The sequence below is a fragment of the Papaver somniferum genome, chromosome 7 (genome assembly GCF_003573695.1).
Source record: "Papaver somniferum cultivar HN1 chromosome 7, ASM357369v1, whole genome shotgun sequence".
Classification (NCBI taxonomy): domain Eukaryota; kingdom Viridiplantae; phylum Streptophyta; class Magnoliopsida; order Ranunculales; family Papaveraceae; genus Papaver; species Papaver somniferum.
This window is the reverse complement of record NC_039364.1, coordinates 246,153,725-246,176,966: the sequence shown is the minus strand read 5'-3', so window position 1 is coordinate 246,176,966 and position 23,242 is coordinate 246,153,725. Positions and strand designations below refer to the sequence as shown.

At 34.9% G+C, this 23,242-nt stretch overlaps 1 long non-coding RNA gene across 8 annotated transcripts; it reads left to right on the top strand.

Moving 5' to 3' along the window:
• Positions 1–8,857: 8,857 nt before the first annotated feature.
• LOC113300053 lies at positions 8,858–16,594 on the top strand. 8 transcript variants are annotated; one of them, XR_003335385.1, is made up of 7 exons: positions 8,858–9,052; positions 9,142–9,198; positions 9,444–9,528; positions 9,643–9,765; positions 10,618–10,882; positions 12,906–15,171; positions 15,734–16,594. It is a non-coding gene; the product is annotated as an uncharacterized LOC113300053 (long non-coding RNA). The 8 variants fall into 8 exon arrangements; XR_003335386.1 differs by having other exon boundaries at positions 8,858–9,198; positions 12,906–12,944; positions 14,505–15,171; XR_003335389.1 differs by lacking the exon at positions 9,142–9,198.
• The last annotated feature ends 6,648 nt before the right edge of the window (positions 16,595–23,242 follow it).

Below are 23,242 nucleotides of genomic sequence, written 5' to 3'. Positions count from 1 at the left end.
GACAAAGGTGTTTGTGACTACTTTTTATCTTGCCTATCGGCGATTAAATCTCGAGAAAATCTTAGAGAAGATAATACTCAATCACGATAGAAAACAACAAGATCAGAACACGCAACTACAAAGAAAATAGTTGGGTCTGGCTTCACAATCCCAATGAATTCTTCAAGTCGTTAACCTACAGGGTTTCGTGAAAAACCTTAGGTTAAAGGAGAATCGACTCTAGTCGCAACTAGTATCACACAGGAGGTGTGGGGATTAGGTTTCCCAGTTGCTAGAGTTGTCCCTTATATAGTCTTCAAATCAGGGTTTGGAATCAATGCTACCTTGGTAACAAAGCATTCAATATTCACCGTTAGATGAAAACCTGATTAGACTCAAGCTAATATCTTTCAACCGTTAGATCGAACTTAGCTTGTTACACACAAATGAAAAGTGACTTCATTTAGATATGAGTAACCGTACCTAAACGTGTACACCTTTGTTGGCTCAACAATAGTTAACCGAAGTTATCCATATGAACACTTTCATATCTTAACCATAACTAGTTCAAATGACTCAAATGAAACTAGTTCTACAGTTGTCTTGTTTATTTTCTCATAGAAGTATACAAGACAAAATTGAAGCAAATCGATTTTGATTTACTTGAATCAAGTCATGAAAATTATAGCCACGGTTTGCAAAAGATTGCATTCCTTATTATATAAATGTATTAGTTCATGAACAAACCGATTTTAGAACATAACCTATCAAGTATGCAAACGGGTACGCATACCTAAGTAGCTGGACTTAGTTTGGGTTCGCCAGTATGCGAACGGGTACACATACCTTCCAAACTAAGCAGAAATTCTCGGACCTGAACCTCACGCAAGTACGCGTACCGGTATGCGTACAAGGTTCCCGGACTTTCACTAAACCAACCAGTACGCATAGTGTATGCATACTATAGTTCCCGGACTTGGATTACATATATACAAGTACGCATACTATGTTTTCAATCATGGTTAAGTATTCTAAACTCCATTTCAATCATTGAAACATTCTCAGAAGACGACAATAGCTGTCTCACACAAACTATTAGCTTCAAAGCAATTATCAAGTGATCGAATGATCAACAAGAAACATTCCGAGTCTACATCAAATGACTGTCTCCCACAAATCATGTAAGATGTTACAAAGCGATTTTCACATGATCATCTTTTGACTTTCGTCAAGAATATAAAATGAACTTGGTTAAAGCGAAAGCTTACCAACACATATTTCGAGAAATATGTAAGCGAGTTAAAATCAGCTCGAAATATCAAATGTGCATAATTGAAGTCTATATAACTATACGACTTTTGTCTCAAATAGGAGATAGATTAGATAGACTTTTGAGTGATAGATGAGTTCAAGTCTCCACATACCTTTTGTTGATGAAGTTCCACAAGATCCCTTAGTAGTTCTTCGTCTTCAATCGATGAACGTCGTGAAGTCTAATGCTCAACTACACTTTCTATCCTAATCCGAGACTTAGCTATAAGCTTGCGAGTTCGACCGATCAGTGCTCTAACACTATTTATCAAAAGGATATTTCAAGGACTTAGCTTTGGTTTATTGGGGTAGGGGGCCTTGTGCCTCCTGCTTGTAATTCTTGTAATTAAGTTTTTTTTTTGCTTAATAAACTATTGGACTTAGCAAAAAAAAAAAGGTCTAACAACCACACCCAACAATTTGTTTGGCAATATGAGAGGACTTACTCCAATACACTTTCTAGAGAATCAACTAGACAGTCAGACTCAATCAAGAATAGTATATCAAAGAGTTTAATATCTCTAACTCTTAATTCAATCCGCAATCAGCAAATAGAAATCTGCGAGCCTGATTGAATATAAGAGGAGTTACTTGAACGGTACTAAAGACCAATGTTCAAGTGTCAATCAATGTAAATCAACAACCAATGGTTGGATATTCTAATTGATTGATCTTAATGCACAACATGTGATATTTCAATTATACAACAAAATATAATACGGAAAAGAAATAACACAGACACCATAATTTTGTTAACGAGGAAACCGCAAATGCAGAAAAACCTCGGGACCTAGTCCAGATTGAACACCACACTGTATTAATACGCTACAGACACTAACCTACTACCAATTAACTTCGTACTGGACTGTAGTTGAACCCTAATCAATTTCACACTGATTCAAGGTACAGTTGCGCTTCTTACGTCTCTGATCCCAGCAGGATACTACGCACTTGATTCCCTTAGCAGATCTCACCCACAACTAAGAGTTGCTACGATCCAAAGTCGAAGACTTGATAGACAAATCTGTCTCACACATAAAAGTCTATAGGATTGAATAAATCTGTCTCTCACAGAAATACCCAAGAGTTTTTGTTCCGTCTTTTGATAAATCAAGGTGAACATGAACCAATTGATAAACCAGACTTATTTTCCCGAAGAACAGCCTAGTATTATCAATCACCTCACAATAAACTTAATCGAATAGCGAAACAAGTTATTGTCGAATCACAAACGATGAGACGAAGTTTGTTTGTGATTACTTTTTTATCTTGCATATCGGAGATATAAAATCTCGAGCCAATTATTTCAATTGCACTCAACACGATAGAAACAGCAAGATCAGATCACGTAAATACAAAGATAATAGTTGAGTCCGGCTTCACAATCCCAATGAAGTCTTCAAGTCGTTAACCTACAGGGTCTCCAAAAAAAAGCTAAGGTTAAAGGAGAATTGACTCTAGTTATGCAACTAGTAACACACAAGAGGTGTGGGGATTAGTTTTCCCAATTGCTAGAGTTCTCCTTTATATAGTTTTCAAATTAGGGTTTGCGATCCAAGTTACCTTGGTAACAAAGCATTCAATAATCACCGTTAGATGAAAAACCTGATTCAACCAAGCTAATACTTTCAACCGTTAGATCGAACTTAGCTTGTTACACACAAATGAAATGTACGCTCATTTAGGTTTATGTAACCTTACCTAAACGTGTACATCAGGTTGGTTCACAAATAGTTAACTGAGGTTAGCCATATGATTACTACACTATCTATATCCTAGTCTGAGACATTTATAAATAGGCTAGAAATCAAGACTTATAGTTTTGATCACTAACATTGACAAACATGCTTGATATAGCAACGTACGCGAGTTCGACCGAGCAATGCTCTAACAGAACTTAGACACAACCTGTGATATTTCAATTATATAAACAAATATAATGTGGAAAATAAATAACACAGACACCAGAAGTTTTGTTAACGAAGAAATCGCAAATGCGGAAAAACCCCGGGACCTAGTCCAGATTTGAACACCATATTGTATTAAGCCGCTAAAGACACTAGCCTACTCCAAGTTAAATTCAGACTGGAATGTAGTTGAGCCCTAACCAATCTCATACTGATCAAGGTACAGTCGCGTTCCTTACGCCTCTAGAACCACGTCGGATTCTGCTAACTTGATTCCCGTAGATAATATCACCCACAACTAAGAGTTGCTATGACCCAAAGTCGAAGAATTGATAAACCAATCTGTTTCATACAAAAAAGTATGTTGAATAGATAAATTTGTCTCCCACAGATAAACCTATGAGTTTCGTTCGTCTTTTGATAAATCAAGGTGAATAGGAACCAATTGATATAACGGACTTATATTCCCAAAGAAAAGCCTAGAAATATCAATCACCTCACAATAATCTTAATCGCATGGTAGCGAAACAAGATATTGTGGAATCACAAACGATGAGACGAAGGTGTTTGTGACTACTTTTTATCTTGCCTATCGGCGATTAAATCTCGATAAAATCTTACAGAAGATAATACTCAATCACGATAGAAAACAACAAGATCAGAACACGCAACTACAAAGAAAATAGTTGGGTCTGGCTTCACAATCCCAATGAAGTCTTCAAGTCGTTAACCTACAGGGTTTCGTGAAAAACCTTAGGTTAAAGGAGAATCGACTCTAGTCGCAACTAGTATCACACAGGAGGTGTGGGGATTAGGTTTCCCAGTTGCTAGAGTTGTCCCTTATATAGTCTTCAAATCAGGGTTTGGAATCAATGCTACCTTGGTAACAAAGCATTCAATATTCACCGTTAGATGAAAACCTGATTAGACTCAAGCTAATATCTTTCAACCGTTAGATCGAACTTAGCTTGTTACACACAAATGAAAAGTGACTTCATTTAGATATGAGTAACCGTACCTAAACGTGTACACCTTTGTTGGCTCAACAATAGTTAACCGAAGTTATCCATATGCACACTTTCATATCTTAACCATAACTAGTTCAAATGAAACTAGTTCTACAGTTGTCTTGTTTATTTTCTCATAGAAGTATACAAGACAAAATTGAAGCAAATCGATTTTGATTTACTTGAATCAAGTCATGAAAATTATAGCCACGGTTTGCAAAAGATTGCATTCCTTATTATATAAATGTATTAGTTCATGAACAAACCGATTTTAGAACATAACCTATCAAGTATGCAAACGGGTACGCATACCTAAGTAGCTGGACTTAGTTTGGGTTCGCCAGTATGCGAACGGGTACACATACCTTCCAAACTAAGCAGAAATTCTCGGACCTGAACCTCACGCAAGTACGCGTACCGGTATGCGTACAAGGTTCCCGGACTTTCACTAAACCAACCAGTACGCATAGTATATGCATACTATAGTTCCCGGACTTGGATTACATATATACAAGTACGCATACTATGTTTCCAATCATGGTTAAGTATTCTAAACTCCATTTCAATCATTGAAACATTCTCAGAAGACGACAATAGCTGTCTCACACAAACTATTAGCTTCAAAGCAATTATCAAGTGATCGAATGATCAACAAGAAACATTCCGAGTCTACATCAAATGACTGTCTCACACAAATCATGTAAGATGTTACAAAGCGATTTTCACATGATCATCTTTTGACTTTCGTCAAGAATATAAGATGAACTTGGTTAAAGCGAAAGCTTACCAACACATATTTCGAGAAATATGTAAGCGAGTTAAAATCAGCTCGAAATATCAAATGTGCATAATTGAAGTCTATATAACTATACGACTTTTGTCTCAAATAGGAGATAGATTAGATAGACTTTTGAGTGATAGATGAGTTCAAGTCTCCACATACCTTTTGTTGATGAAGTTCCACAAGATCCCCTTAGTAGTTCTTCGTCTTCAATCGATGAACGCCGTGAAGTCTAATGCTCAACTACACTTTCTATCCTAATCCGAGACTTAGCTATAAGCTTGCGAGTTCGACCGATCAGTGCTCTAACACTATTTCTCACCGGAAAGATGGAAATTAGAATTGCTCGAGAAGAGAGACGGTAGAGAATTTGACATTCTTGAGAGAATATAAAGAAATTGACATTTTGAAGAGGCAAAATAACCTTTGAAGAGGGTCATGATGGACCTAACCATCCATGCTGGAGAGACAATTAATCCGGAAGGAAATGTCAGAAAGAAAGAGCAACCTCATCATGTAGTTTTAATTACTGGAATACGACTCTCTCTCAAGAGAAACTTATCATCATCAACAAACGGAGCATCATCAAAATCTATAATCAAAGTTGAAGACGTTCAAGGTTTATAAGCAACAATACAAGGAAGAGAAAAATTCATAATTGAAGACTTAGTTACAAGAGCGAAGAAAAAAAATGATATAAGTTGTTGAAGTTTATGATACCAAGACATTACAAGTTGTGAAGACCCAAATAATAAATCCCTTCTCTCATGGCCATGTTATTTATTATTTTTTCTGTAAAAAGAAAAAAATGAAAAGAAAAAAATGAAAAATGAAAAATGAAAAAAAGGCGGAAAGAAAGAAAGAAAGAAAGAAAGAAAGGAAGAAAAAAGATTTACATTTGTGTAGTTAATTGTTCAATAAGGCGACGAGGAAAAAAAAATCTACAAAAAAGTTTTAAGCAAAAAGAAATTAAGGAGAAAAGCTAATACAATGTCAAAGTTTTATGAAGTTTAAGAGTTTATCATTAAAAGTTGAAGCCGAAGACAACGAATGAGCACTATGAGATAGTCGAGGAGAAATGCATATTGGTTGATCTGTTAGTCCGCTTTGCATCTAGCACAAAATCTATCAGACACTGGTTTAACTCGTCACATGTACTCTCTTTTATCCAGCTATTGAGCGGATAAAACCATATATTGAGCGGGTCTCTCTCCTGATGTTAATGCAACTGTGGAGTGGATATCTCTCCGTTGTTGAGCGGTAAAATCTCTCTTGGTGTTGGTCCAGTTGTTTAACGGATCTCTCCTGCTGTTTAGAGGATACACTGATAGATGATTTTCTCTTGCACTCTAGTTACTTGGTGATAGGTTGAGAAAGTTTATGTTCCCATAGATCTTTGGATATTTGTGACCAAGTAGAAGAAGAGGTTTTGTGGGTACACCTCTTGTAAACCCTCCCGAGACCATAACTCGGCCACTAGGGCCACCTAGGGGTTTAAAGGCTTGTTGAACATGCTAAGTGCAATCGCGTCGCCTGCGACAGTGAGTTAGGTTTTATTTTGTAAATTAGATTTGCTCGGGACTAGCAAATTATAAGCTTGGGGTATTTGATAGACGCATTTGTGTGTCTACTTTGGCCTTAATTGTCTATGTTGTTAGTACCTATTTTGTACTTATTTTGCTATTTTGTGTATTTATAGGCATTTTTGGGAAATAAAGCTCGATGGATCAAAATGAGGAATTCCACTCATAAAATGGAGAAAATGAAAAGATTTAATGGGCTAGGCCCAAAAGGAAACATGAAGAATGAATGGGCTAATTAATTGGATATGGGAGTGTGGTAAGCATGCCACGGGGTGTGTAGAAGTTTGCCAAAGCGTGTGTAGAAATGTGGAGACCATTTGCAAGATACTAATAATGAGAGGATATTTAAAGATATTTGTCTTTAGGCCTGTCAATATATGTCCGATATTCGGAATTCGTTTCCGAGTATTCGATATCCTATAGGATTTTAACCGTTTTATCGGACATCGGATATCGAATGGGATATTTCTTCCTTAATATATCAGAATCGGATTAGGCTCCATCCGAATTGTTAATATCCGATATCCGATAGAACAAGGATTTATTTGTGATTTACCCTAACCATATTAGAGTCGAGTAGAAGAGTAAGGAAAAATATCTGATATCCGGTATGAAATATTTGATAAATTGAACTTAAATTTCAATCATGTACATGTTTTACAGCGTTTTTAACATTTTTTATCAGTATTGGATATTATCGGATAAATATCTGATATCCGATAGCTTAGCCTATCGGAATCGATATCTGACTTTGATATCCTATAGGATATTATCGGATATCGATTATCCGATAACGCTTAACCTATCGGATACGGATTTCCAAATATCCGACGAATATTCATCCATTGACACCCCTATTTGTCTTAATGAAGAAAATAAACAAAACTAACATCATGTTTGTTTTTTCCTCTATGTAGAGGCTAACGTCTATTAGCCTCTATATAGTGGTGGGTCCCATTTATTTGGAGTTTGATTTTTCCACTACCTCTACAAAGATAGAGGCAAATCTCTATCTATATAGAGGAAATCAGATAGCACCAATGAGGTGCTATCTTTGAACCTCTACCTCTATTAAACCTTCAAATGACTAATATATCCTCGAACAAACTTATAATGTCCAAAAATAATTCCTTAATTTAAAATCTAAAATTTTACATGTTTCAAGAAAAGTGATACTTTCGCCCGTTTCAGAAAAAGGGATATTTTCGCGCTGTTTCAGAAAAAAGTGATATTTTGCTCCGTTGCAGAAAAAGTGACATTTTAGCCCCGTTTCAGAAAAAGTGATACTTCCCCCGTTTCAGAAAAAGTGATACTTTCACGCCGTTTCAGAAAAAGTGATATTTACGCCCCGTTTCAGAAAAAGTGATACTTTCGCATGCTTCAGAAAAAGTGATACTTTCACGCCGTTTCAGAAAAAGTGATATTTTTGCTCCGTTTCAGAAAAAGTGATTTTTTCCATGTTTCAGAAAAAGTGATATTTTTGCTCTGTTTCAGAAAAAGTGAAAATTTTGCCCCGTTTCAGAAAAAGTGATATTTTCGTTCTGTTTCAGAAAAAGTTATGTTTTTGCCCCGTTTCAGAAAAAGTGATTTTTGCCCTGTTTCAGAAAAGGTGATTTTTTTTTTCCGTTTCAGAAAAAGTGATACTTTCGCCCGTTTCAGATAAAGTGATACTTTCGCCCGTTTCAGATAAAGTGATATTTTTGATCCGTTTCAGAAAAAGTGATATTTTTACCCCGTTTCAGAAAAAAGTTATAATTTCGCTCCGTTTCAGAAAAAGTGAACATCTTTGGTTGTATTTTCTAATACATTTTTTTTGCTTTTGGAATTTTTGAACATCTTTGGTTGTAATGGATATTCATGGATTTTTTGAATATTATAAGGGTAAAATGAGAAATATATAAAATTGGGTACACAATATAGAGTTGTTAGATAGTGGTCAAACAAACATGATTTTAAGAGAGATTATATAGTGATATTTATATAGATATAGAGGTAAACCTCTATATAGAACACTCTACGTATATAGAGGAAAAAACAAACGTGTTGTAAGAAGGTATATATCACTGTTATAAAAAAAGGTGCACTTTGACTCCTTGATCAAAGAGTCAATCGGTGGACAGGATTGATCCGAGAGGCCCATCACACGGTCCATGTCGTCCGGATGGAGATTTGACTTCGACGGCCAGGAAAACTTCGATGCTGTTACGCTTTGGTATGTGGGACAACAAGTTTCGGCTATCTTTTTTATTTTTTTCAACCCTAATATCGGCTGTTTCCGTTTCTGAATTCAGTCTATTCTCTCTTACTTTTCTCTCAGTTCTTTTGTTTGATTTTATTTCGATTGTTTCATCTTATTCACCGCAGGGGTTGATGCTGAATCAAAAAGAGAGGTTTATGGTTCTTTGCTCTAAAGAAGTTGTGATATTGGAGGAACAGCTATCGGGACTTTCTTTTGGAACCTTTTCTTTCGTGAATATAAATCAAGTGGGATTGCATGAAGCCATCAACTATCTTATCTATAAATTGGTTTGATAATATAATTTGAATTTATAATTGGATTCTAAATTTTCAAGGTTAAAATCCTCAAATTTTGTTGGTGGAGAAGATGTGATGTTTACTGTCTCAAATAGGTGTTGCATCTAAATCTTCTCATTCCCAAATTTTGAGTTTCCTATGGATTAACATTAGTAAATTAGTTTTGTCTAGGATTCACATATAAAGGTATGCAATTGTTATCGATTTTTTTCCCCAGGGGTTTATGCCTTTCACGGCTCCCTTGAGGGGTTTTATTTCTGCTAATTTTTATTGAATTATATGTGAATTAGTCTTTTTGATCTGATTGGTTTTAAATAATAGATTATATTTTTTGTTGCAGGAAATCTGGGTGGCAAGGTTGAATCAAAAGAAATATTATTAGAATTTTGTATCTGAAAAGTTTATTAAGAATTCAATCTAAACAGGTGTAACACGGTTCCAATTACGATAATGAAGATTGAAATCTTAACTTTATGCTGAATTTTTGTGAGGTATGCCATTGCCAGAAAAATACTGAGTTTCTGCTTTTCATTATGCAGACAAAGTTGGCCAGTTATGTGCATCACCAGGAACATCAACAACGTGGACCATTCCCGTTTTAGGCCAACACGGGTTGCACAACCAAAGTAAGGGTTAATCATAGCAATATCTGAATTTATAAGGTTAATATCAAAACTTCATTTTGATTCTCTTATTATTTGATTCTATTACTTTTCGGTTCTCTTCTCTATCTGAAAAAAAGCTATTAAGATGTAGAAAATGTAAGGAGAGAGACAATGACTCTCCCAGAAGACAAATTTGAGAATGATATTGGGAATTGATCTGCTAAGTGGATTTTTCATCGATTCATTATCAATATAGAGTTTGATATAACCTAATCTGCCATCAAAATAGAACGATATGGTTGTTTTCTTAGCTAACACCTGAAAATGTTTTCTGAAATGGATACAACGACCCTGCACATATGATTCTACTTTGCCCCTGTAAAAAAACCTGAACTTGAATATGTGCAATTAAATTAAGTGACCTACATTAGAGAAGGTTTCAATATATAAATTTCTTCCCTTTTCATTGCAATGTGTTTTTTAGTGCGTTGCGATTTTTCCTCCCAGTGTTGGACATGTACTACCACATTCTGTCTTGTAGACCTATGAAAGTGTTGGTATGTATATTATGTGACAGTATGTTCATTATATCCTAATAACTCTTTCACTAGGGAAGTCGTCGTTGTTGCATCTGCTGATGTTGTAGGAGAAATCCGCACTATGAGCTTTTGTTTGCAAAATCCTGAGTTCCAGACCTTATGCATTTCCTTCCCTCATACTTCATACACTATGGTGCTTATCTGATTCTTTGACAATTTCTATAAACTAAAGCTCAGGTTTTCCTTGGACTTACCGTGGAGCCTGTTTATGAATGTTGCAATATACCTATTACTATTGAATTACAATCTCAATTCAATAATTTACTGTCTAGGGAAGCATTTTAATTCCGTGTATATTTTGTACATGTAGGATTATGCAGACCAACATGGTTCTTCTTCAGTTTTAAGGATGGTGTGAATGTGGGATCAACTGTACCACTCCTCTATTTATTCATGGACCGCTTATATGCTCATTCAGAAAGTATCACCACCCTTATAGTTTGTCCTCCAGACATGATTGCCTCCAGTGTTTCTGCTATATTTTCGGAGTAATTATTTTCGTTATGTTGTTGATGCGTTTCTTATGCCCCTTCGTCAGTTGTCCTCAAGACTTTCTTCTGCACCGAAAAATCAAGGTAAGTTTGAATTTCCAAAGCCCTTTTGGCTGGAGCTCATTAACCTAATGATTTTTTTTTTTGGAACACAAAGTCTTGCATGTTGCACTATTGCGGGTCTTCAGAGGCTAATATGAGAGCATAGTTCATGTTCTCGATGACGATAAATCAATTATGAGTTTGTTTCTAATTTATTTTTAAACTTAGTATACCAGTAGGGAATTTATTTGTTGAGCTTTAAACAATTTGATTAAAAAGGCGTATAAAATTGATTATGCAGCTCGGTTTTGTCTATGTTCAGATCCTTTCACTTTGACTTGAAGCTTAATCATTAGCAGAAGAGGACTAAACTCAAATAACAACTCACCCACTTAAACTGCTAATTAAAGTAAGCTGTTGTTTGTACAAAAATGACACATTCCTTAGAACGGAAGAGGCTAAAATGAGAACAAATTACTTGCAGCAGCTAAGATGCTCAATGTTAGGGAAACAATGAGTATTTGATTATTTTTTTTTCCCGTACGATCAATCCATCTTTTCAATTTTATAGTCACAGAGTAATTTTAGTTATATTATGAGTTTCAAACTCAAGTACTTGCCATATTTTCAGGAAAACATCAAGAATATCCAAGTACGATTGCAAGTTAATCGGCATAAGTTGTTCCTTATATTCACTGTATTCCTACACGTAATTCTAAATTGTTTCAACAGATCTAATAACATTAAAGTTGGGTGCTGAATTTGAATTATGGAGATTAACTCCAAAATTATACTTGAATTTTGATAGTACGGGTGCTTCTGGATTGGGTTGTTGTTTGGTTACTTCTGAATTGAACTGAACTTGAACCTGAACTTCAAATTAGCTTGAGTTGTGTAGTTAAAACAGTTAAGGTTCGACTTGCTTCGTAACAGGCATTCTGCTTTAATAGTAAGAGGCACGCTTTAAGATTTGTGGTTTCTTATATTTTTTTATTACATTGGCCTCTTTGATGTAACACATTTCTAAATTATGCACAACACTGTCAGAGTGTCAACTGCCGAGGGAGAAAATACTGTTCCTAGCCGAACTTGGTTAGCATTTATGCATCTAAAGTCTGCTGCAATGTAAAGCATATGCTGTTAGGTGTATTAATACTAACCTTTCAAGCTAGGGAAACTAATGCTACTCTTTCAGTTTGTTATGCTTCTCGGCTAGCTTCAAATAAAGGCAAATATAGTCATCCTTTTTTTCATGTGGCAGCCATGCATAAACGCTTTTTTTGAGATGATGCCATGAGATGAATGGTGGATATTTAATTTTATTGAAATGGCTCTTAATGAGGTCCAATTCTATTGAAAATTTTGCAGCAACAATTGAGTTGTAGATATTGTATCTCTTAGCAAACTAAGGGGAATGTTGTATTTTTATGTACGTAAACGATTCGTTTTCTTTTTTTTTTTTGGTATTGTAGTATATTTGCATGACTTGATCTTTGAGTGGAGATAAGGAAGCCATTGAGAGTTTCATCAAGCGAACTGAAAATGTCTGATTGTTTTTCCTATTCATTAAGCACACATGATTGATCCATTCTGTAAACAAGCATAACTTTGTTGCTTTTCCCCAGTAGACAAGAGGAAAGAGAAGGCTTGAAATCAAGCTTTCCCATTTTCTGCAATTTGGTTATACCTTAATGTCTTTAGGAGTTCATAGAATTTGGTTGGTAGAGATGAAGATATTAATTGATTAAGGTAACCTAAATTGTAAGAGTATTATGGTTCTTTATATTGTACACATTATCAGTTATTCAGGTATATGTTGATTAGTGTCAACTGTCAGTATTTTGATTGATGACTATGTTGATTAGTAGCTAGGTAATGATCACCAATTAGTATGATGCAGCAAGAGGAATGGAGTCATGTATATAGAGTAAGTGGTAGTACTGCTGATGGAAGCAGTTTAGTTTATATAGAGTAAGTGGTAGTACTGCTGATGGGTTTATATTGTTTAACTTTGTATTAGTGATTCTCGATGTTTCATTTTGACGGTGGTTTTTTTTGGCGGCAGGGTCGAGCTATTTGTTACTGGACAGTCTCTATGAAATCTGTAAGTTCCACTTATTGATGCAAATACAATCAGTATTGTATGGTTTAGCTTTCTCAGCATCTGAAAACAACAAGCTCTTCTCATTTAGCCTATGCCTAAAGTGTTATGTTACATGTTGCTGTATCAATGTGCCAAGTAATCTATGGTATAACTTTTCATGTTAATCACCTTCAAACACTAAGCAAAGCACTAGGTGCTGGAGTGATACCGGTTAGTGCGGTTCTTGCAGACACGAATGTAACATTATGTATTAAGTGGAACTTAATTCGGTCTGAATTGCATTATGTTATAGTAGGGGTTCAGATGAATTCGGGAGATACCTTAACACCACCACCCTGACTATGTTATAGATTGGACTATTTCTCCATCCATATCAACACCACCACTACGCCTTGCAAGATGCTCTACGAATCCTATTCCTGATTCCTGGAGGTACTTTGCAGGTTGATTATCTCTAGCTCTCTCTTATTGTGTTTGTGTGCTATTCTTTATGCATAGGCTGTTGATATTAGTTTCATAAAGGTGCTCGGTTTAATAAGATGATCCCATTGTCTGAATTGCTATTAGAAAAGAAGATCAAGTAAACAACAACTAGATTTTTGGATGGAATGTTTTTCTTAGTCGATGCTTAACTAATTCGTTGGATGTATTAAAGGAAACCATCTGGGCGAAGTTCCGAAATCCTTAACTTAGCTGGTGTTTACGTCATACTTTTCGGCTGCAAAACAGCTTTAAGTTATTAACCAATTCTGGGTAACATTCTGTAGTATTGTCCCCGAAAAATGATTATTCATTCAATCGCTGCGGAGTGTACAAATGGCTTTTAATATCTGTTGGTCGTCTTTCTTCTTCTGGATAACATTATCACTTTGTTTTTTCTTATCGAGTGGTTTATATAAATCTGTAGATTGTAGATCTTTAAAGCCCTAAGTATGCTTCAGTTGTTGATTTAAACATGAGTAAACTTGGTTTATAACGACTGTAAGAAGGTAATATACATAGACAAGAATAGGGTTTAACTATCAAAGGAAGGGGTTCATTTCATTAACCAAGTCAACACGGCTCTGCCGTAATGTGAATTAGACTTGCGGAACTATGCATTTCAAATCTTAAGGTTCCTCTGCTTTGATATATTGGTGAGGCGATTGATGTTTACTGTTTTCACTTCTACGGCTACTAAAGGACTACCATAGGCTTATTGTGTGTTATGTAAGGTAATGCAGGTTATTTCAATTGATATCACATGCCTTAATGCTGGATCATGGATAGTCTAAAAAAAATTGAAAATGACAGCAAACAATCACTAGAAAATAATTTTCTTGATATTTTTATCTAATAGCTGTACTTGAATTAATTAGGATGAAGAAAACCATTAGTAAAATTCAAAATGCATGTATCTTTTCTACATTGTCTAATCTTGATTTACACTACAAGATGGGCCTATAGTAACAATTTTTTTCTCGGTGTTTTTCTCAGTGAATTTGGGATAATATTCTAGGAATTGTTACTCTTTAGATTATGGGTTGGTCTTTCACTGATTTTGGTAATTTGCTTTTGCAGATGCGAGGTGTATACTAAATTATCTAAGCTCATTTGTTTGCAATTATCTATCGGTTGTCATAGTACTGATTGAACACCCTCATTTATTTATTTATAACTATAGAAAGATAAGCGGTCATTTTATGTTTGTGTAGTTATGTTCTAAAATAGGCGCCAATGGACCAACATTAAATGGATCTTTACTTGATTACTAACATTTAGCAGCATAAAGATGGTCAGCGTCATTTAATTATTAGATTGTTAAGAGTTTATCATTTATCTCTGATCTTCCTCTTTGTGTGGTAGAACCACTGCATTAATCATGGACCAGTGTGTGAACAAGAATCAAAAAGAAAAGCAATGGGGGGAAATGCGTGAAGCATAGCTTTTACTGATCCTGATTTTCTCAGAGGTTTACACCAAGCGGTCAATATAATTCATTGGTTCTGTTTTGCAGGAGCTTTGTTGCTCAAGTATAATAATCCATATTATGTTTGTTCATCGACTACTACAGTAAAACCAAATAAAAGTGGTATCAAGCGCAGTCGTAACACCACCAACCTCAGGGGGAGAATGCAAGCTAGCCACTGCTGCAGAATGTGGTTAGAACCAATGGGACTTGCCTAGGAGTTGAGGTACACCAGCGCCAAACCTGTGTACATCACAGGGTGTTCTTCATTTTGTTAGGGTAACTATGTGAAATTTATGGTTTTCATCCAATTTTTGTAATTTCGTTTTTGTTTCTGTGAATTATTGGTTTAAATTTAAAGATGGTAGTCTGTCATTTTGACCACAACCGATACTTGCATCCACTTTAATTTTGTGAAACTTATCATCAATAATCTTTTCTTTTTTTATGTATGGTCTCAAGTTTCTTCCTTAAAATAGGAGAGAATAGACGAGTAATTGTAAAATATGTTTCTTAGAAGGGATACCACCCGTACAGTTGGGAATTAGAAATAATCAAGAAAACCCAGTTGCTTTCTCGCTGGACTTTTTTTTTGGTTGTGCAAGCAATGAAACTTCCGGTTCTTCCGTCGTGTTGTGATTTGCTTTATGGTATCCAGTCAGTTGGATGACAAACAATATTTGATCTTTATTTTGTATCGTTCCAAGTTTCTTCCTTGAAATAATCACGACTATAAAAAGAAATGTGCTTGAAATGTTTGTTACTTCTATCTTATTGTGTGATCTCGGCTCATACCACATCTGTTCTGAATTTTTTGTGTTTTTTTGTTTTTTGAAAGCAGCCTTACAGTACTGAGTCCGTACACATCTGCATACAACCATGCAGGGTCAATGCCTCAATATGGCAAGCTACAACCGTCCGCATACAGCCACATGTGTATACAACCATCTATACGCATATAGCAATAAATTTAACAATCCCCGTGCGGAAAGTAAAGCTCCGAGGACGCTGGCGTACACAATTAAGCAAGGAACATCATACCACAGGATGCTCAAGATTCATACCGCAGGATACTCGAGATAATAACTACTTCACCAATCGCAGGATGCTCGGGATAACAATTACTTCGCCAACCATACCGAACTTAAGCTGCCCGCGGTTGAGTATGGATTTAACTTTTTTGCAGAATCCTGAAATGTCGACCTCCAAAGATTTTCAGAAACCCTCAACCATTATCAGAAACCCTTGACCATTGTCAGAAACCCTCAACCTCCTAAGAGTTTCAAAAACCCTAAACCATTGTCAAGAAGCACCAATGCACTCATGGTACCGTTAGCTACACAGCAGAACACAAGCCTTCCCCATGTGTATTTTCAACTTCATGAATCAATCATTTGTTAACGCAATTCTGGAGATCTAGGCACCATGGAAAATACAATGGTTCCTCGGCATACTCCCAGTTGTGAACTATAGAGAGATACCCACCTAAGTATAGGTAATTTTCTAATAAAGTTTGATGAAGTGGTTCTGGGCTTCATTGTAATTGACATGTTAATCAGTGTTATAAGAAAGAGAATCACTTGATATCGGGCTAATGCTAAACTGAATGTAATGCACAATGTGGGGTTTTAGTCTGTTTTTTTCATCATTTTTGAAGATTATGTGATTTCTAAAAAAAAATCATTATTTGGTTTTTCTTTCAGTTTTTTGGACCATGTGTATTTATCTTTTAAATTTTCTTATTCTTTTTTCTTTTCTGTTTCGGTATTCTTTTCTTTCAAACACCACATTTATAGATAAATCAATGACATCTATATATTTTTTTCGGCTTTTGTTGTTTGTTGAGTTTTTGTTGGTGAGAATTATGGAATCTGTGATGGTGTTTATGGGTAATCATCCCAATGTATCAAATGAGAACTACAGAATTTGGGTTTGGGAAAATGAATCTGAGATGGTGTTTGTTACATCTGGATTTGGCCAGAACTCTCTAATTTGAGACTTTTAAAATATCTGATATGTTCTAAAATTAGGGGAGCAAAACAACCATACCTGCGGATTTCACCCGGCCCAATCCCCCGGCCCAATCCTCATTCTAGCAGGTGGACGCTCGACCTGCATTTTAGTGGATTGGACGTGGGTGAATTTTTACACCCGTCATTTTCATTAATTGGACGCGGGTGGAACATCACCCATTCATTGTACACCCGACCCTTAGAATAAGTATTTTTGTGGTCGATAATAAACTTCCAATTTCAATGGCAATTACCTCAGCTGATTATTTTGCCCACCAATATTCCTACTATGTCAACTTGGGTACAAGTTCGGCCTTGCAATTTGAACCAACATGAAAAGCTTTTGATAAAAGGATTTTTAAATGGGAGTGATAAAAAAGAAGAAAAATAAATGGGAGTGATAAAAAAAAGAAGAAAAAAAGTGATTCAATAGAGCAGAGAATTTGGACAAACAAATGCCATAGTATTTGCTCAGTTGCATCTCGCACAAAACACAAGTACAATGATTTCGCCGCTTAAACATACATGCTAGGATTGATATTATTGGAAGTGTTACTTATCATGACTAGATTTTCAACTTCATTGAACCCACCGGCAATATGCTATTCATAGTGAAAACTAATAAATTATGAGTATCGAGGGATCATAGATCAAACAGAAATGAAATGAGACAGAGATTTTAACGTGGTTCGATCAACTCGACCTACGTCCACAAGCAACCCCGTAGGGTAAATAATATTGATCTTCAGACTGATTATACTGGGATGATTACATTTACATTGACAATCTCTATTTATAGAGTGAATAGAGAATTGATTAAGATATTATTTTATTATAGAAAATATATCTTAATAAACTAGGATATATCCTAATGAACTAGAATATAAAAATATAATTAACTAGATATCTTTATTACCTAGATAACTACCTAAAATACATAAGATATTTTCTTGGAAACTTGATTTGATCTCCGTCAATATTCTCCACTCCTTGATCTCCGTCGATCTTCTGATAACCAGGTTGATTCTTGACCATTTCATCTTGAACTTGACCACCTCGATATTCATGTTCGTCAATATATTCTAACATCCCCCCGCAAGTTGGACTCGGAGAGAATCAAAATGTTCAACTTGAACACCGATTTAATGAATATAACTTTATCTTCGAACCATATGATGAAAAGAATGATGATCTCTATGGTTATGCGAAAGCATCAAAATCAATATGGTGAGTATTTTTTTTTTGATACAATATATGTGATGAATCAAAAACAAAAAAGCTAGCACAAATCTAATAATAATCTTTTAAGTGGTGAATAAACGACCACTGTCTGAGTTGAATATTACATCTTTAATGAACTACGATAAAGATGTTGAACAAAATCGACGAAAATGATATGCGGAAGCAGGTTGAGCGGATCTCCCCGCTCTGATACCATAATAAATTATGAGTATCGAGGGATCATAGATCAAACATAAATGAAGTGAGACAGAGATTTTAACGTGGTTCGATCAACTCGACCTACGTCCACAAGCAACCCCGTAGGGTGAATAACATTGATCTCCAGACTGATTATACTGGGATGATTACATTTACATTTTCAATCTCTATTTATAGAGTGAATAGAGAATTGATTAAGATATTATTTTATTATAGAAAATATATCTTAATAAACTAGGATATATCCTAATTAACTAGAATATAAAAATATAATTAACTAGATATCTTTATTACCTAGATAACTACCTAAAATACACAAGATATTTTCTTGGAAACTTGATTTGATCTCCGTCAATATTCTCCACTCCTTGATCTCCGTCGATCTTCTGATAACCAGGTTGATTCTTGACCATTTCATCTTGAACTTGACCACCTCGATATTCATATTCGTCAATATATTCTAACATTCCCCCCGCAAGTTGGACACGGAGAGAATCAAAGTGTTCAACTTGAACACCGTTTTAATGAATATAACTTTATCTTCGAACCATATGATGAAAAGAATGATGATCTCTATGGTTATGCGAAAGCATCAAAATCAATATGGTGAATATTTTTTTTTGATACAAAATATGTGATGAATCAAAAGCACAAAATCTAGCACAAAGCTAATAATAATAATCTTTTAAGTGGTGAATAAACGACCACTGTCTAAGTTGAATATTACATCTTTAATGAACTACGATAAAGATGTTGAACAAAATCGACGAAAATGATATGCGGAAGCAGGTTGAGCGTATCTCCCCGCTCTGATACCATAATAAATTATGAGTATCGAGGGATCATAGATCAAACAGAAATGAAGTGAGACGGAGATTTTAACGTGGTTCGGTCAACTCGACCTACGTCCACAAGCAACCCCGTAGGGTGAATATTATTGATCTCCAGACTGATTATACTGGGATGATTACATTTACATTGACAATCTCTATTTATAGATTGAATAGAGAATTGATTAAGATATTATTTTATTATAGAAAATATATCTTAATAAACTAGGATATATCCTAATTAACTAGAATATAAAAATATAATTAAATAGATATCTTTATTACCTAGATAACTACCTAAAATACACAAGATATTTTCTTGGAAACTTGATTTGATCTCCGTCAATATTCTCCACTCCTTGATCTCCGTCGATCTTCTGATAACCAGGTTGATTCTTGACTATTTCATCTTGAACTTGACTACCTCGATATTCAAATTCGTCAATATATTCTAACAAAAACAAATTATGAAATCTCACAAATTCGCTCTCGTTTACCGTTTACATCAGCATCATCATTTTGCGACGCACGCCAATAGGGAAAAATTTCCATAATTATTATAATGGAATCTCAAATTATGCATTTTCATATATGTTGTTAAAATCCAATAGAATATCCGCATCTACCCGGTTCATCCGTTCACCCCGCGGATATTGTACCCGCCGGGTAATGGATTGGACGTGGTACATTTTTAATATCGGTCATTTGAATGGATCAGACTCAAGTGATACCAAATTTGCATCCACATATCCGTTGCTCACCCCTATAGACTAAGATTATAAGGAATGCGGTTGTTTGCTTATGCACATGTTTTTGGGCCGAAAAATGATAATGCCATGTTGGGCCGAAATACATATAATGACATTTTACATTGTAAATTTACATGTTTTCGGGACGTGTTTTTATTTTTTTTTTTTGCCTGCAAGGGTGTATATTTTTTATTTCTAGACATACCACAAATACATATATAACAAGCATAACAAGAGATATGTGTGCTTATATGCGAAATGGCATACCATATTAACGAGAACAACACTAAAAAGACATAAATTTTGGTCTACCATTTTCACAAGATTGATATGTATATATTATCCATGTAAGTGTATTCTACCTTTCTATCATGTTAGTTAAGCATGACGTTTCTTTCCATCAGTTCATGTGACAGACTTGCTGCCAAAGCATGATTATCTTAACTTATGTAATAAAAGGTCGATAGGACAATATAAACGTTGGGAGAGATAAAATGCTTCTCTTACCTCTGTAATAAAAGGTCAACCGGACAATGAAAATGATACCGAAAATGATGGAAGAGACAAAGATAACAATGATGGGACATCCTGAATCTAATGCAACCTCTAAAGAAATGGATACCCAAATCTACATGTCTCATCTCACACTGTTAATGTATAATTTTGTTGTTTTTATATAAATACGTTGATATGTGTGTAATTGAGATATATGTGTAGTATAGTTTATTGTTGTAATTGCCGGGCGACATGGTTTAATGTATAACTCTATGTTGATTATCTTAAAAATATTGGTAGATTATAATTATCTAAACCACATAACAACTATCAACATCTAAAATATTTTTTTTGTTAATATATTAGAATCAACAAGTTTCCCAGCAAGCACATCGTATGAAGGAAGACCAACATAAGAGAGATGCATCTACCAAAGAAGTAGACAACATGCACTAACGTTTAATGTCAAAACTGGATGGTGTGATTATTGCAATGAATTCTTAATTCCTATGTTCTTGAGAAAATGTAATTGTCAATATTAAAGGCTCCCAATTCTAACCGGACACGTATATACTATTAAACAATTTGAATAAGGATATTCTCTCAGAAAGTCTGATAAGAATCTGAATAAATTATCTATATGAAATTTGTCATTTTCACATGTCTAGGGATCTATGATATTTGTTTGATTGTGGACTGAAGTACCAAGGAATTCAAGCATAACATACGACAATGTGATTGTTGACACTGGCATATCGAATGTGGGTTCATTTATTAGTAATTTGGGTTAAATATATAGTCAAACATAACCTATAACTCCTAAATTCTTTGGCGTTGTACTTTTTTACATTCGTCTATATATATATGGCATAAACTATATAGATATTTGTTACTGTGTACCGATCAATTTCCGCCAAAGCTTTTGTATCGGATGATTCATATGAATTATGTGGTCTATCAGATGATGAATAATTATGACGCTGAGCATTGTAACTCAGAAAGTTGATTTATACTTATTATTTGTTCCACATTATCTTAGAAAATTTGATTATTAGATATCAACTATGGGGAGTGATATATTGGATCGATGAGAGGTTGTACAGATTATCCAAGAATAACCCAAAATTTGGAAATGTTATCACCAGGAAAAAGTAATACTTACCTATGTTGCTTGAACTCTCTAGGCACTGAGAGATCTATACGATAGGTCAACATTGGTGGCATACTTTGATCATGATTCTAAGAATCCCACTGCTGAACAATATATTTATCAAGAATTTCCACAACATTTTTGTATGGGACAAGAAAAAAAATGAAAAGTAGGGAAACATGGTTTTGCTTTTGCAAGGATATATTTCGTCAGCCCGACGCAAGTGAACCATATTATTTGCTTTATTGCTAACTATTATAGCCGGTGTAAGCTCATTTGACAACTTCAAAAATAATCAGGCAGTAACGTTCGAAAATTCCACACTGTGATTAAAGAAGCATGCATTGCGCTTGGAAATTTAGGATATGATGGGGAATGGCTTAAGTGTCTACAAAAGGCATCAATGATGCAGATCGGAATCCAACTAAGAAAACTTTTCAAAGTTATTCTTTATAATTGTAATCCAATTTACTATGACATTTTGTGGTCAAAATTTAGATTATTCATATGTGATAGTCCAAATTTTAAACTGCACATGAAATAAAACATTCACCTCGCAGTGCATGATTCCAAAGTCGATGAAAGTAATAGGAAGTTGAACACGGGTAAATCGTCGACGTACAATGTTTGTGGTTGGTTCCATGAGATAAGGTGATGATACAAAAATTTTCCTCAATAGAAGTGCAAGGAAGTGGTAAGACAATTCTATAAAACACAATGACGTCAAGCTCCGCCGAGCTGGGCACATAATTCTGACTGTTGTTCCGTTCGGAGTTGCTTCACTTCTTTTGGTCGGAGGCCCTACAACACATCCAATGTTTAAGATTCCCACAAGAAATATCTGGGAACAATGTTTATGGATTCAAAAAACAAGATCCACATCCACGCAACATAGATTCTGCGTTGAAGCGGTAGATCAAACACATCGTGATATTAGGGGTAAGAGAAGACCTTTTGGTGGAATTACCTTTGTTTACAATTAGTTTCCAACATGAATCCATTTGTTTTTTTGATTTCTCTAATTCGGTCTTCATTGACGATGATTGAATTTAAAACTAACAAGGGATAAATATTGATGAAAATTAAATCAAGTGATTGATGTTTTTTTTTCGAAAAATATTTTTGTTGGAACTATATGCCTAAATATAGACTGATTCTATTAGTACCAATATTATAAAATTACGGGTACCCTAGAATGATATAAGTTATCTATTGTTTAGTTGACTAAATTGTAGTATTTTTAAATAATTTAGACACACTATCTAAGTTAATATTCCTTAATGTACGTATTGTTACAACGAAATGAAGTATGCACGCTTAAAGCTAAAATGACAGGTTGAGACAGGGCCGTAAGGCAATGCTGTGTGCTTTCTCATCAAGTTTGTTTTAGGCTTTGAGCCAAATCATTGCTTACCCTCTTCTGTTAATAAGTTTATTGATCTTTGGTGGTATGAATTGTATGATGGACTGCTTAAAAGGATATTCAGTTGACTCCTTAACTCCTTCCAGCTACTTATATTTTTAGCGACGACATTGGAATTTTGTTGAAACTTTAGTCGATAATTCCAGCTAAAGTTCTTGATTAGGAAAATATTGATATTTATCTCAAAAATGACAACATAATATATTGGTTTCGGTGAAGAATTTTTCGAGTAACTATTTTACCACATGAAT